We start from the raw sequence: 13,694 nt of genomic DNA, 5'->3' as shown, positions 1-13,694 counted from the left end.
CTACACCAGGGCTGGGCGCGTGAGCTACCACCGAGGCCGGCTGCAGATACTGGGGGCATTTGTATCACCGTGCAGGCATGATGCCCACGGAGCTCGCAATCTTTTACTTCCGAACGGGACTGAAGACGACTTGTAACACTATCGCCCTGTCGGACGTGCGTTAACTCAATAAAGCCTGTACTGTAATAAGTTCACGGGCTTCACCTTGTAAACAAGGATTTTAGTACATAAATTGACCGCGTGTACCCAATGGAAGCAATTCGGACTTATATTCAGTCAGTAACTACAGTGATGCGTCAAGCAAATGTAAAGTACAATTACGCGTTCGCACGGACAAGAAGTACACACAGTAGATACTACCAATGATTAATACTACGGTCGCCAGCCTAATTAGGCATTGAGTGAGTTTTTCCTTGTACAAGTGTGTGCATGTACAAGCATAATAACACGCAGTAATGTTGCGTTTTATGGCAAAGTTTGGAACCAGAAAGAATCTACTGAATTAAGGTTTTCTTCTTTTGTACTAATTTGTTTGAACTAAAATTACACAACACCACACAGCAATGATTACTACGAACTGCACTTTGTATATTGATCAGACTGAAATCGGGCATAGATTAACCTAGAATTAGCAATTTTGAAAGCACACATACAATGTCAATATTAAAATTGGAAAAGACACTTATACACTTAAGTTTGATATAGAAATTAACTTTACTGTTCAAATCTGATCAATACACTTCAAGATGTGAAAGAATGGACAAGAGAAAGGGGGGGGGGGGGCTGAAACTGTTACGGTCGTTATACTGAAACTAGTAAGTCCTGAAGGTAAATTAACACTCAAAATTATCAATCTATGGATTACTACTCTTTTGTCACGCTTCTGGATTAATTGACTATCATTCTTTCTCTCTCAAATTAATTAAATAACATTGCGAGCTCAATTCAAACTTTATCTTTCAATTTACTCAAACTGTTGTTCTTTACTAACATCTGCGTTAACAAACCTGAATTTAAATGTCTTTATAGCATAGATTAGTCTGCAGATATTTTATTACTAACTGTAAACTTTCAATTCGGGATACTCGGGTTGCACAATATGTGGTAAGGACCCTATCTAGGTCAATGATAAGGATAAGTGATGGCTAAGGCAATTCTGGTAAAAGTCACGTTATTATTGAACAGTTAAAACAGTTTCGACACTGGTCCACACAGATACACTTCTAAAGATGAAATAAATGTTTGACCTGTGCACGTCGGTGCGGCGGATGGCGGACAGCGAGATAGCGGGCAGCACGGCACACATACAAGCACGGCTAAGGCTCTCACTGCATCGGCACTTTCCTTCTTCTTAGCGTCGTAATCTTTCCAATTTTGTGCCTGAGAATATAGCCATGCCAAGTAGTCGTCGGGATCGGCCCATCCGAGGCTCAATGGAATCCACTTTTCCTAGATAGCCTCCTCGGTACCGTACATGTTCCTCTGACCGATGCCCAACTCCGACTGTAATACTGAGCCCGTTGTGCCGAACCGCGCCAGTGTGCGTTTTCCCGCACTCGCCTGCATCCACCTTTTCCCGCTCCCCTACAGGTAGGGTATTCACCACAGGTTTTCTACTACACATATTCTAATGCATTACCTACGTATGGACCAAGTGTTTAAATTACAATTTTCACATTTTACAATAGCTTTAACATTAAATACATTTCCTTTTGGTTATCAAATTGCTTGAAATCTAACATAAATAGTAACATTCATTTCAAAAGTTGCTTACAGTTTCTTTAACATGACATGAAAAGAAAAAGAAATTCAAAACACTACTTATATTACTTTACATAAATTCAGAAAGACAAATTTATCTAAATTCATAAATAAAAAAATTATTATAGGTACATTATTGTTACAGACTGACATCCGAGCTTGTAGTAGCGGTCGTATTCTTTGCATTGTCGTATTTACGATAGTTTCACACTGCAATGAATACTTACGACGCAATGTAACATGTGCACTGTAGCATTAACTAAGCCGGGTGGGGTGGCCGAGCGGTTCTAGGCGCTACAGTCTGGAACCGCGCGACCGCTACGGTCCCAGGTTTGAATCCTGCCTCGGGCATTGATGTGTGTGATGTCCTTAGGTTAGTTAGGTTTAAGTAGTTCTAAGTTCTAGGGTACTGATGACCTCAGAAGTTAAGTCCCATAGTGCTCAGAGCCATTTGAACCTTAACTAATCTTGTTACACAAAAGTGCCATCGAATGGTTGAAATGGCTCTGAGCACTATGGGACTTAACATCTGAGGTCATCAGTCCCCTAGAACTTAGAACTACTTATACCTAACTAACCTAAGGACATCACACACATCCATGCCCGAGGCAGGACTCGAACCTGCGACCGTAGCAGTCGCGCGGTTCCGGACTGAAGCGCCTAGAACCGCTCGGTCACCGCGGCTGGCGCCATCGAATGAAAAAGTAATAACAGTTAGCTTATAACATTCGTGTCGTGAAGAAAAGCAAATGAATTTATGCTGTGTGCACGCTTCTACGTGCCATCTCGTTACATAAGGCTTTCCATGTCAGTTATTAGGCTGTATAACAGACGTGTTGGTTTGCTATGTTTGTCAATAAGTGAAATTTTTAACTTTGACATTTTTTCCCTGTGGGACCAGTTTCGTGTTCCACTTTCTTCTGAGCGTGAAAGTGCCGTTCCAGCTTCGTTAGAGATACTAAAGGGAGGCAGACACGTTCATTGGTTGACTGTCTGCAGTCCGATAGAACCACAGTACAGCAACAAACAAGGAAATAAAGAAAAATCTTTTCACTGTATAATGCCATAATGAATAAAGTAATTCATTGCATAAATTGACAGCAATTACGAACAGTACGAAACGTACTGATTTGTGTCGTTCACTTCAGTAGAGTACGGGTAAGGATGGTGGACGGGTGGAAGGGGGGGGGGGGGTACAGGGATCAAGAAACTCCCTTAATTTCGTGGTCACAAACGCAACACAAATGTAAAGTAATAAGCAAAGAACACGTGCTTTATTTATTAATCGCCTGTTAACTAAATATATCTAATCTTAATAAGAAGTGTTAATTTCGGATCTGGCCTACTACTTATGAAAAAGAAAAAAAATCTACTTTCATCAGTTTAATAACTGTTTTAGAACAACGTTTATGACGTCACTTATTTCTTCACAGTATGTCAGCAGATTAACGCCGTGTAGGACACAGCTTATGCTGTTATTTCCTGCTGGATACCAACTTCTTTTACTTTGTTCCTTATCAGAGCGAGGACATCAGGCTTCTGTCCAATCACTATAGGAGCTCCATCTGTTGCAATGAAAGAAAGTTTTTCCCAAGAAGGTCATATTTATTAATAATGTTTCCTAAACAACAAAGTATGTTGTCGACCGTAGTTGTATCGTGCATTGGCACTAAATGAGCGAGCTCCTCCATCAAGTTGAACTCAACGTCAACAACACTGACAAATAAAACAAGCTGAGCAACATTCGTGTTTTTATCCAAAGTCAAACAAAAGAAAAAAACAACAAATCTGTAGTCTTCTCTTTCCGTTGCGCTTCCACGTTGTTTTCCATTGCTTCGAAGCTTCTGAAAGCTGTTCTCTGTGGAAGAGAAAATGTTTCGAAAACAGGAAGAGTCACCGGACCCAAGATTGTTGCGGCACCGGAAACACATACTTAACAAATTCTCCATCGCGCTGTGTTAGCTGTTTTAAGAGCTATGTGAGAGCTCTCTCTCAGTTCACCGTTAATGTGGAAGACGTGGTTCTCTTTCTGTGAACACGCACAAAGACATAATGATTTGTAAATAATACGAACATTTTCGATAAATGACATATCTCTACATGAACTTCCTTCTTTCTCTTTTTACCGTTTCAGCTCGAGAAGTTTGACCTTTTCTCCTCAGTATCCAAAGTGATCACGAATTTCTCACGAAGGAGTTGAAAGTGTCGCTCCACATTGTAGTTCCTCACTAATTTTGGCTAACCACGAACGCGTAAGAGACTTCAACCGCGACAACACTATCAACAAGAAATAAACAGACGTGTCTTACGTCGGTAACAAACGAGCAGTGAGGTGCAGGGGGAACTGATGGCTGACAGCGCCCGGGGGCAAGCAGTGTGTGCACTCACAGGCGCTCGCATCCGCAATAGCACATTTGCCCACCGCTGATTTACACCTCAGAGTTTCCGTAGCGTCCTGCGAAACCACACTGGCAGTCGCAGCCAGAATCCGCCCACTCTTGGATGCGTGTGGCGTGCGAGATAAACTAAATGGTCCAGTCACATTAATGTGACAACCTTCCCAAAGCCGGAATAACCACCTTTCGCAGCGCACGTGGAGGACGAGAGTCAGAGAGGTTCTGGAAGGTACCAACAGGGATGTTGAACCTTGCAGACTTCAGTGCTGTGGCCAACTATGCTAGGTTTCTCGGCTGAGGATTCATAGCCTGAACACACCGATGGAGTTGGTCCCACATATTCTCTATTGGGTTTTAATTCGGCAATTGTGGTGGTCAAGGCAGTACAGCAAACTCATCCTGGTGCTCTTTGAACCACGCACATACACTGCAAACTGTGTGACATTTGCATTGCCCTGCCAGTGCAGTAAATTGTGCCGAGGGAAAAATAAACTGAATGTAGTACAGTACATAGTTCCATTGGGTACATACATACGCATTTTGATCCATCCCAGACCATAACACTCCCATCTTCAGCCTAGACCCTTGTAACGACTGTTGGAGGGCTGTACACGCCAACAGCCATCTGTCCAATGAAGCTTAAAACGGAATTCATCTGAAAAGGACACCTGTCTTCACTCAGTGGACGTCAAGTTGTGGTATTTGCGTGCAAATTCCAATTTATGTCGCCGATGAACAGCAGTCAGCATGGATGAATAAACCAGGCGACTGCTGTGGAGGCCCATACACAGCAAAGGTTGATTTACGGTCATTCAGGGGACATTGTTGATAACCCCTTGGTTCACCAGGGCAGTCAGTTGCTCAACAGTTGCACATCTATTTGTCTGTACACATCTCCGCAGACGTTATTCACCCCTTATTTAGGAGCTGTTTGCATATCTGCAGACTGTTATTTAGAAGTAGTTTACAGGTCTGTGAGCTGTGTGGCGTGACCCCAAGCATGTCAGAGAGTGTGTTTTGTATCAGTGTGATAAATATACTATCTTTCAAAATCCGTCTCTAAATAAATTGTTCCAAAATTAAAGTATTACACTCCTTCGTCTCTCCAGCAGCCCAGCACATGCTGAGTCATTTTCCCCTCCACACAGTCATCATGAGTTATGTCACGGAATGGACCACAGCACCCTCTGGTGACAGTACTGTGTACTAGGTCCAGACCTCGTGGCAACCACACTGTTTCCCACCATTTTTCCCCACTGTCTTGGATTACATCACGGAATGGACGACAGTGCTCTCTGGTGATGGTACTGTGTACTAGGTCCAGACCTCATGGCCAACACACTGTTTCCCACCATCTTGGTACTTGTGTCATCAGCTGATGTCACGACGCCATCTTGGATTATGTCATAGATGAGAGTGCCCTGTGGTGGCAGTACTGTGTACTAGGTCAGCTGGAGTCCAGACCGCGTGGTGAACACAGTGGATGGTTGTACTGCATCAAATTGTTTAAATAAAGACTGGTGCAAGCAAAATAAAGCCTTATGCCCAGCACAGGTTGAGTCCTCCCCCGCCTATCCCTAGGATTAGGTGGCGGTCTGATGACTTAAGTTAGTGGAGGTAGCCCAGCTGCCCTTTCTTTCCCGCCATTTTCTTAAGTAAGTAGACATAGCCCAAGAAACCTTTCTTTACTGCCAAAATTCCAACTTTGCGCCAATCCCTAGGAAGAGGTGGTGGTTGGATGACTTGGGTTAGTGGAGGTAGCCCAACTGCCCTTTCTTTCCAGCAATTTTTCTTATGGTAGCAGAGACTGCATTATCCTGATGGAATTTGAACTTCCCACCATTTTCTGGGGGAGGGGTTTAGGTTAGAGGAGGTAGCCCAATTGATCTATCTTCCTGCCAAAATTCAAACTTCCCACCAAAATCAGCCATCTTCAATGACTGCCATCTTGGATAACGGTACTTTGGGATAGAAACGGATTTGTCCCAATACTCCCATAGTGTACCTCAGTTGTCTCAGTGTCTGTCTTGGATAGTGCCATTTTCCATGCATGATATACTTTAACAACCGCAGGACGGGAACAGTTGACAATCTTTATCGTTTTGGAAATGTTTCCACCTTTGGCCTGAAAACCGATAATCATGTCCCTTTCTACATCACGTAAATTGGTCTGTTTCCACATTACGATTAGGACTGCACTGTTCTCCGCATCCCCCCGACGCAGTTTACATAGGCTCTGCTGTTAGTTCTGCCACCTACCGTCTGTGAGGATTTATTGCACGACGATGTGGAACATAGATGGTTGTGACATTAATGCCACTGGACCCCAACTACAGGACTGTAATATGTACAATGTTAACTGTTCATACGCTACCTCAACTGGTCGTTATCAACATGACCAATAATCACCACAACAAGAAAACAGGATTACAATTCAAAGTCAGCTGGGAAAGAAATACACAAGAACACCATTTTCAAATTTCCGTACTGCAGGAAACAAAATTTATTGACATGAATTAGCCCCAACCATTCTGTCACTTTCAACACAGCGCCTGCAGCTAGCTCTTCTCTGAGGTATCCCACTTTACCAGACAAGTACACGCTCACTAATCCGCACCACCCGCCGAGCTCTAGTCTTTGATGCTTGTAAGCATATTTCCCCAATTGTCTGCTGCAACGTTGACCGTGGCAGCGTGGGCACAAAATACAGGTGCGATTTTAAGCACTGTGAGTTATAAAACGTGTGGCAAACAATTTCTTCAATAAGCTGTTGTGTTGAAGGTGATTATTTTTCGCCAGACGTATTCTGCTCCCAATTTCAGTAACTTCTTATAATAAGGACAGAAGCTGAAGTAATGAATTAAAATTTGTGTCAAAGGCATGTCCTGAAATCGTGTCTCTTGCTTACTAGGCAGATGTACTATTCATTACAGCACTCTGGCACTGGCATTCTGGCTGACACAGCTGTGCGGATTATCCCAGTCTGATGACCAACCTAGCACACATTTCTAGATTAGATTAGATTTACTTTCATTTCAATTGATCTGTAGTGAGGAGGTCCTCCAGGGTGTATAACACGTCATAAAAAAACAATAATACATGAAAAATATTTACAACTAAAACAAATAAGCTAATGTACCTTCCACAGATCCCAAATGGAATGATCGTCTCTTTTTTTTTATATGAACACTATATGAAAGGATCATTTTACTACACTCATTTACTAAGATCGCATTAATGCACTGAATTTAAAATATTAAAAAAATATTTTATTTATTTATAAGGTAATAAACATATAATAGAACTACTACAATACTTATTCACAATGAACACATTACTACACTGAAATGGTGCCATAGTTAGATTGTACTCTATACACACACACACACACACACACACACACACACACACACACACACACACACACACAAAAGATCAGTTGGTTCTACTGAGAAATTCATCAATGGAGTAGGGGGAGTTGGCTACCAGAAAATCCTTCAGGCTTCTCTTAAACTGAATTTCATTGGTTGTTAAGCCTTTTATGGCTGCTGGCAAGTTATTAAAAATGTGTGATCCTGAATAATACACACCTTTTTGTACAAGTGTAAGTGTCTTTAAATCCTTGTGAAGATTATTCTTATTTCTATTATTGATTCCTTGAACTGAGCTGTTGGTTTGAAAAAGTGATATATTTTTGATGACAAATTTCATTATGTAATAAATATATTGGGAAGCAGTAGTTAGTATCCCTAGTTCCCTAAACAGGCTTCTGCAGGATGGTCTTGAGTTCACACTACATATAACTCTTATTGCACGTTTTTGTGGCCCGAAAACTTTAGCTTGGCTTAATGAATTACCCCAAAAGTAATCAAAATATCCACGGGTGTGCGGCCGGTCTATAGTGTCCAACGGGCACAATATTTCGGCGATCATACATGTCGCCATCATGTCGCTGATGATGGCGACATGTATGATCGCCGAAATATTGTGCCCGTTGGACACTATAGACCGGCAGCACACCCGTGGATATTTTGATTATCAAATACGTCGGGAGAAACTCAAGAATCACATCATACACCTTTACGGGGAGGAGATGTATCGTAGCATGAAGAAATTTGAAAAGTTGCGCCACCGTAAACCTGATGATGGCGACATGTATGATCGCCGAAATATTGTGCCCGTTGGACACTATAGACCGGCAGCACACCCGTGGATATTTTGATTATCAAATACGCCGGGAGAAACTCAAGAATCACATCATACACCTTTACGGGGAGGAGATGTATCGTAGCATGAAGAAATTTGAAAAGTTGCGCCACCGTAAACCTGATGATGGCGACATGTATGATCGCCGAAATATTGTGCCCGTTGGACACTATAGACCGGCAGCACACCCGTGGATATTTTGATTATCAAATACGCCGGGAGAAACTCAAGAATTACCCCAAAAGTAATCCCATATGACATTATGGAGTGAAATTAAGCATAGTATGCCACCTTTTTTATTTTTATATCCCCTTTGTTTGACCGAATTTGCATTGCAAATAGAGGTTTGTTTAGACGCTTTAAAAATGGCTCTGAGCACTATGGGACTCAACTGCTGTGGTCATAAGTCCCCTAGAACTTAGAACTACTTAAACCTAACTAACCTAAGGACATCACACACATCCATGCCCGAGGCAGGATTCGAACCTGCGACCGTAGCGGTCGTGCGGTTCCAGACTGTAGCGCCTTTAACCGCTCGGCCACTCCGACCGGCTTAGACGCTTTAGCAGTTCTGTGGTGTGCACCTCCCAGTTGAATTTATTATTAAGCTGTAATCCCAAGAATTTAACACTGTCCACTTCTTCTGTCTGCTTGTCATCACATGTTATGCATATACTCGTGGGACACCCCTTACAAGTTGTGAACTGCATGTAGTGTGTTTTTTCAAGGTTTAGTGACAAAGGATTGGCTAGGAACCAGTGATTAATATCGACAAATATTTTATTAGCCGATATTTCTAAGGCTACACTTGATTTGCTATTTATTGCAATGTTTGTATCATCGGAAAACAAAACAAACTTGGCATCTTATAATGTTACTGATGAAAGGTCATTGATATACACAAGAAAAAGTATGGAATCTTGTGGCACCCCTACACGTAATTATTTCCCAGTTTGATGATGCCTAATAGCTTAATACATGTCTCTTTTCTAATAACACCCTTTGCTTCCTGCCAGAGATATAAGATTTGAACCATTTTGCAGCATTTCCTGTTACACCATAATATTCTAATTTACTTAAAAGGATATTGTGATTTATACAGTCAAATGCCTTTGACAGATCACAAAATATACCAGTTGCCTGCAATTTTTTGCCTACTGAATTAAGTACATTTTCACTGTAAGTGTAGATAGCCTTCTCAACATCGGAACCCTTAACAAATCCGAACTGCAATTTTGACAGTATATTATTTGTGACAGGATGGTTATGAAGCCGGTGGTACATCACCTTTTCTAAAATTTTTGAGAATGCTGGCAAAAGTAAAATCGGACGGAAATTTGACGCTAGTTCCTTATCTCCCTTCTTAAATAGTGGCTTAACGTCACCATATTTCAACTATTCAAGAAATATGCCACTGATAAACGACTGGTTACACAGATACTTAATACGTTACTTAACTCAGAATCACATTCTTTAATTAACTGTGTTGATATTTCATCATTTTTGATTTTAAAGATTTTATGATGGACATTACTTCTGCTGGTGTAGTGAGGGTCAAATTCATATTATGGAAGTTACTTCAAATGTTTGGTCTGAGGTATCCCATGGCAGCATCTACAGAATCTAACAACCCCACCTTTTCAGTAAATGATATAAAATGTTTGTTAAAAAATTCTGCAACACTATACACATCTGTCACCAATGTATCATTTACTCTTAATGCTATTTGCCCCTCTTCATGTCTGGTTGGTTCTACCGGTCTCCTCCTTGACTATATACCATATTGTCTTTATTTTGTTATCTGATGTGACTGTCTTTTCCTTGTTATATATTTGCTTATGTCCGTATTACAGTCGTTAATATTTTGCAGTATTTGTTGTAATGCGCTATAGCATCAACATCAGAACTGTTTCGGATTGACAGATACAGTTTTCTCTTTGTTTTACGAGATACCTCCATTCCTTGAGTAATCCATGGCTTCTTTCTAGACTTCGCTCTAACCTTGGTCAGTTTTGCGGGACAACACTGTTCAAATAAGGTAATCACTTTATTAGCAAAAGTGTTATATTTTTCATTCATGCTATGAGCACTGTAAACATCATTCCAGTGAATGTCTCTGAAGAGTGTCCTAAAATAATCAATTTTTAGCTTATTGATTACCCTCTTGAGTTCAGATTTAACAGATTTTATATCCTGTTCAGTATTAATATTTAACAGAAGGAACTGCATCTCATGGTCTGAGAGGCCATTGACTATTGGTTTTGTAATATAATTTTGTTCATTGGACTTTTCTATAAAGATATTATCAATGGCTGTTTGTGAGCAATTGGCTACGCTGGTTGGAAACTTTACAGTGGGAATTAAGTTAAATGATAGTGTTACTAACTCAAATAAGTTCTTACTGGGAGAGTCTTTAAGGAGATCTACATTGAGTCACCAGCAACCACTATTTCTTTGTTTTTGGTTGTTAAATAGGCCAGTACAGCTTCAAGGTGGTTTATGAACAGATTAAAGTTAGCTGCAGGTGTTCGATATACACTTAATATTATGAAGGATTTTTTTTATGAAATTCTACTTCTGTTGCACATGTTTTCATATGCTGTTATAGGCAAAATTTATGAATTTTTGGACAACATTTTTGTGGAGAGAAGCAGCGATTAGTATGATTAATCAATAATTCAAGAACAGTCTTAATCACATTTATTATTATTATACCGCCAATCGGTTTCAACCCGACGTAGGGGTCATCTTCTTGGCGTTTACACCATTGGTCGACTGCTGGTGGTGTCACTCCTCTCTACATAACGGCGGTAGTTTCCTGCCGTTATATAGACAGGAGTGACACCACCAGCAGTCGACCAATGGTGTAAACGCCCAGGTCATCTTCTGGGCGTTTACACCATTGGTCGACTGCTGGTGGTGTAAACGCCCAGAAGATGACCCCTACGTCGGGTTAAAACCGATTGGCGGTATAATAATAATAAATGCGATTAAGACTGTTCTTTAATTACTGAAAATTAATTAATGTCTATGTTCTTAAATTTATGACAGTTTCCGATGAATGTGGCAACCCCTCCTTTCTCCATTTCTGCTCTACAAAAGTGAGACGCTAACCTAAATGCTGCAACACTTTTAAGTTCTATACCAGTGGCCACATGATGTTCAGAGAGACAAATTATTTCAGCTGGGTTTGAGGACTCTAATTCATCTATGCAGATAATTAATTCATTAATTTCATTTCTAAATCCTCGAATATTTTGATGCAATAAAGATAGCTGACATTTCACATTGACTGAATTAAAATCGAGTAGAGTTGAAATTTCTGCTGATTGTTGAAAATTCTTAACCAACAGCTGTTTATGCTGATGTAATAAGCTAGAATTATGTTTTTTGGTTTCTTTCTCAAACTGAAGGTTTGTCTCAATCCTAACCACTCTTAAAACTTTTTTTCTGTCCTCCCTAATCTAAAAAAGGGTTTTTTCTGAACCCTACAACCACTGGTATTTTATCACTCATGGCAGTGCCTCCCCCCTTTAACTTTCCTGCTATTTTCCCAGCCAGTTTACCCTTTCCTTTCCTTTTGAGGTGGAGGCCATGCCTAATATAATCCCTCGTATTGAGAGAATCAACAGGAACCACACCAATGTGTGACCATGCACCCGACATAAGCAGCTGTTACAGCTCCAAATTAACTCCCCTGACAGAAGAGTTCAAATGAGGTAGGTCATGGCGCCCAGCAAAAGATACAAACTCCACACTAGTATGCTTCAAGGCTCATGCAAGCTTTGCCAGGTCACACTCTATACTTTACCCAGGATCTCTGTGTTCCTTAGTGAAATATTTGCAAAGTGATCCTAAATCCTCTGTCACTTGCTCCAAACCAGCACTAGGTTTAAAAAAAATTGTTGACCTGATGTTCTGATCCTAATTCATCCTAAAGTTCATCTCACATGTGTTCAAACAGCACCAAATGCTCACACACACACACACACACACACACACACACACACACACACACACACACACACACACATTTTGTTCTTTCCGTCACAGCCTAGTTTTTTACCAACTATTAAAATGATACAACCAATCACAGCACAGCATTTAACCAGCCATTAAAACAAAACTTTCTACCAGTATTGTTCTGTGTTCAAAAGTATCTGAATGACCCAATTTTTGTGTAAATTTGAACCATGTTCAAAAGTATCCTAATGACTTGAATTATTTATCAAAAATACATATGCACGCATGCACTCACGCACACGCTTTAGATCTCCGAGTCAAAGCCCAGTGTTTTACTGGCCACTGAAACGTAACAGCCAATCATAGAGCATCCTACATTAAGGGTGGTATGATTCTCATCAGTAGTTGCATAACATCTGTATGTTGATTCGTGAGAGCTAACGGTGGCTGTGGCAGGTAGCCGGCCTGGGTGGCCGAGCGGTTCTAGGCACTACAGTCTGGAACCACGTGACCGCTACGGTCGCAGGTTCAAATCTTGCCTCGGGCATGGATGTGTATGATGTCCTTAGGTTAGTTAGGTTTAAGTAGTTCTAAGTTCTAGGGGACTGATGACCTTAGAAGTTAAGTCCCATAGTGCTCAGAGCCATTTGAACCCATTTTTTGTGGCAGGCAGAGCAGCATGATACTTTGTGAGCAGATTTGTTAAGTCTATACTTAGGTGACTTTGGAGAAACCTGGACACATTGCTTTATACTGTAGCAGTGCCCGAAGGAGATGGGATATTCTGTCTGTTATAGAACCTGAAATGGGACATCATAGGTGTAGATCACAAGAAAAACGTTGAGATATGTAACTCAGAATACGTGATGTCAACAAGAATAGTCTGACTTTTGTATCAAAGTAAAAAATGCTATTCCTACATCTAAATTGTCTGTAGTATTTGTCTAAAATTTGTCTCTGTTGTGTGTATGTGTGTGTGTCTGCACATGTGAATAATTCTGCGTGTACACATGTGAGATGAAATTTACTAATGATGTACAATTTTTGCTGACAAAACTGTGTATCGGAATACTACTGAAACAGCATCTCGCCTTGAATTAGGCAACTCACATGTGTGACGGAATGAGTTCAAGGTCAATGACTGCTTGTGCTGGCATGAGGGTTCAAGGTCTCTCAAAGTGGTGCAGAAGCCCTACACACATTCTCCTCCTGGTTGGATTTCAGTTTACCTTTAATATAGCGTTCACCTGTCAATGAAGTGAAGAGTCAACAGGAGAGACATGTGGTTCGGATTCCATGTTAAGCTATAAAACACCTTTCTCCAGATGGATGACGAGTGGATTAGTGACACGCAAGTCGCCAAAGTGG

The sequence above is a fragment of the Schistocerca cancellata genome, chromosome 4 (genome assembly GCF_023864275.1).
Source record: "Schistocerca cancellata isolate TAMUIC-IGC-003103 chromosome 4, iqSchCanc2.1, whole genome shotgun sequence".
Classification (NCBI taxonomy): Eukaryota; Metazoa; Arthropoda; class Insecta; order Orthoptera; family Acrididae; genus Schistocerca; species Schistocerca cancellata.
The sequence above is the reverse complement of the archived record's forward strand: the minus strand, read 5'-3'. Positions refer to the sequence as shown.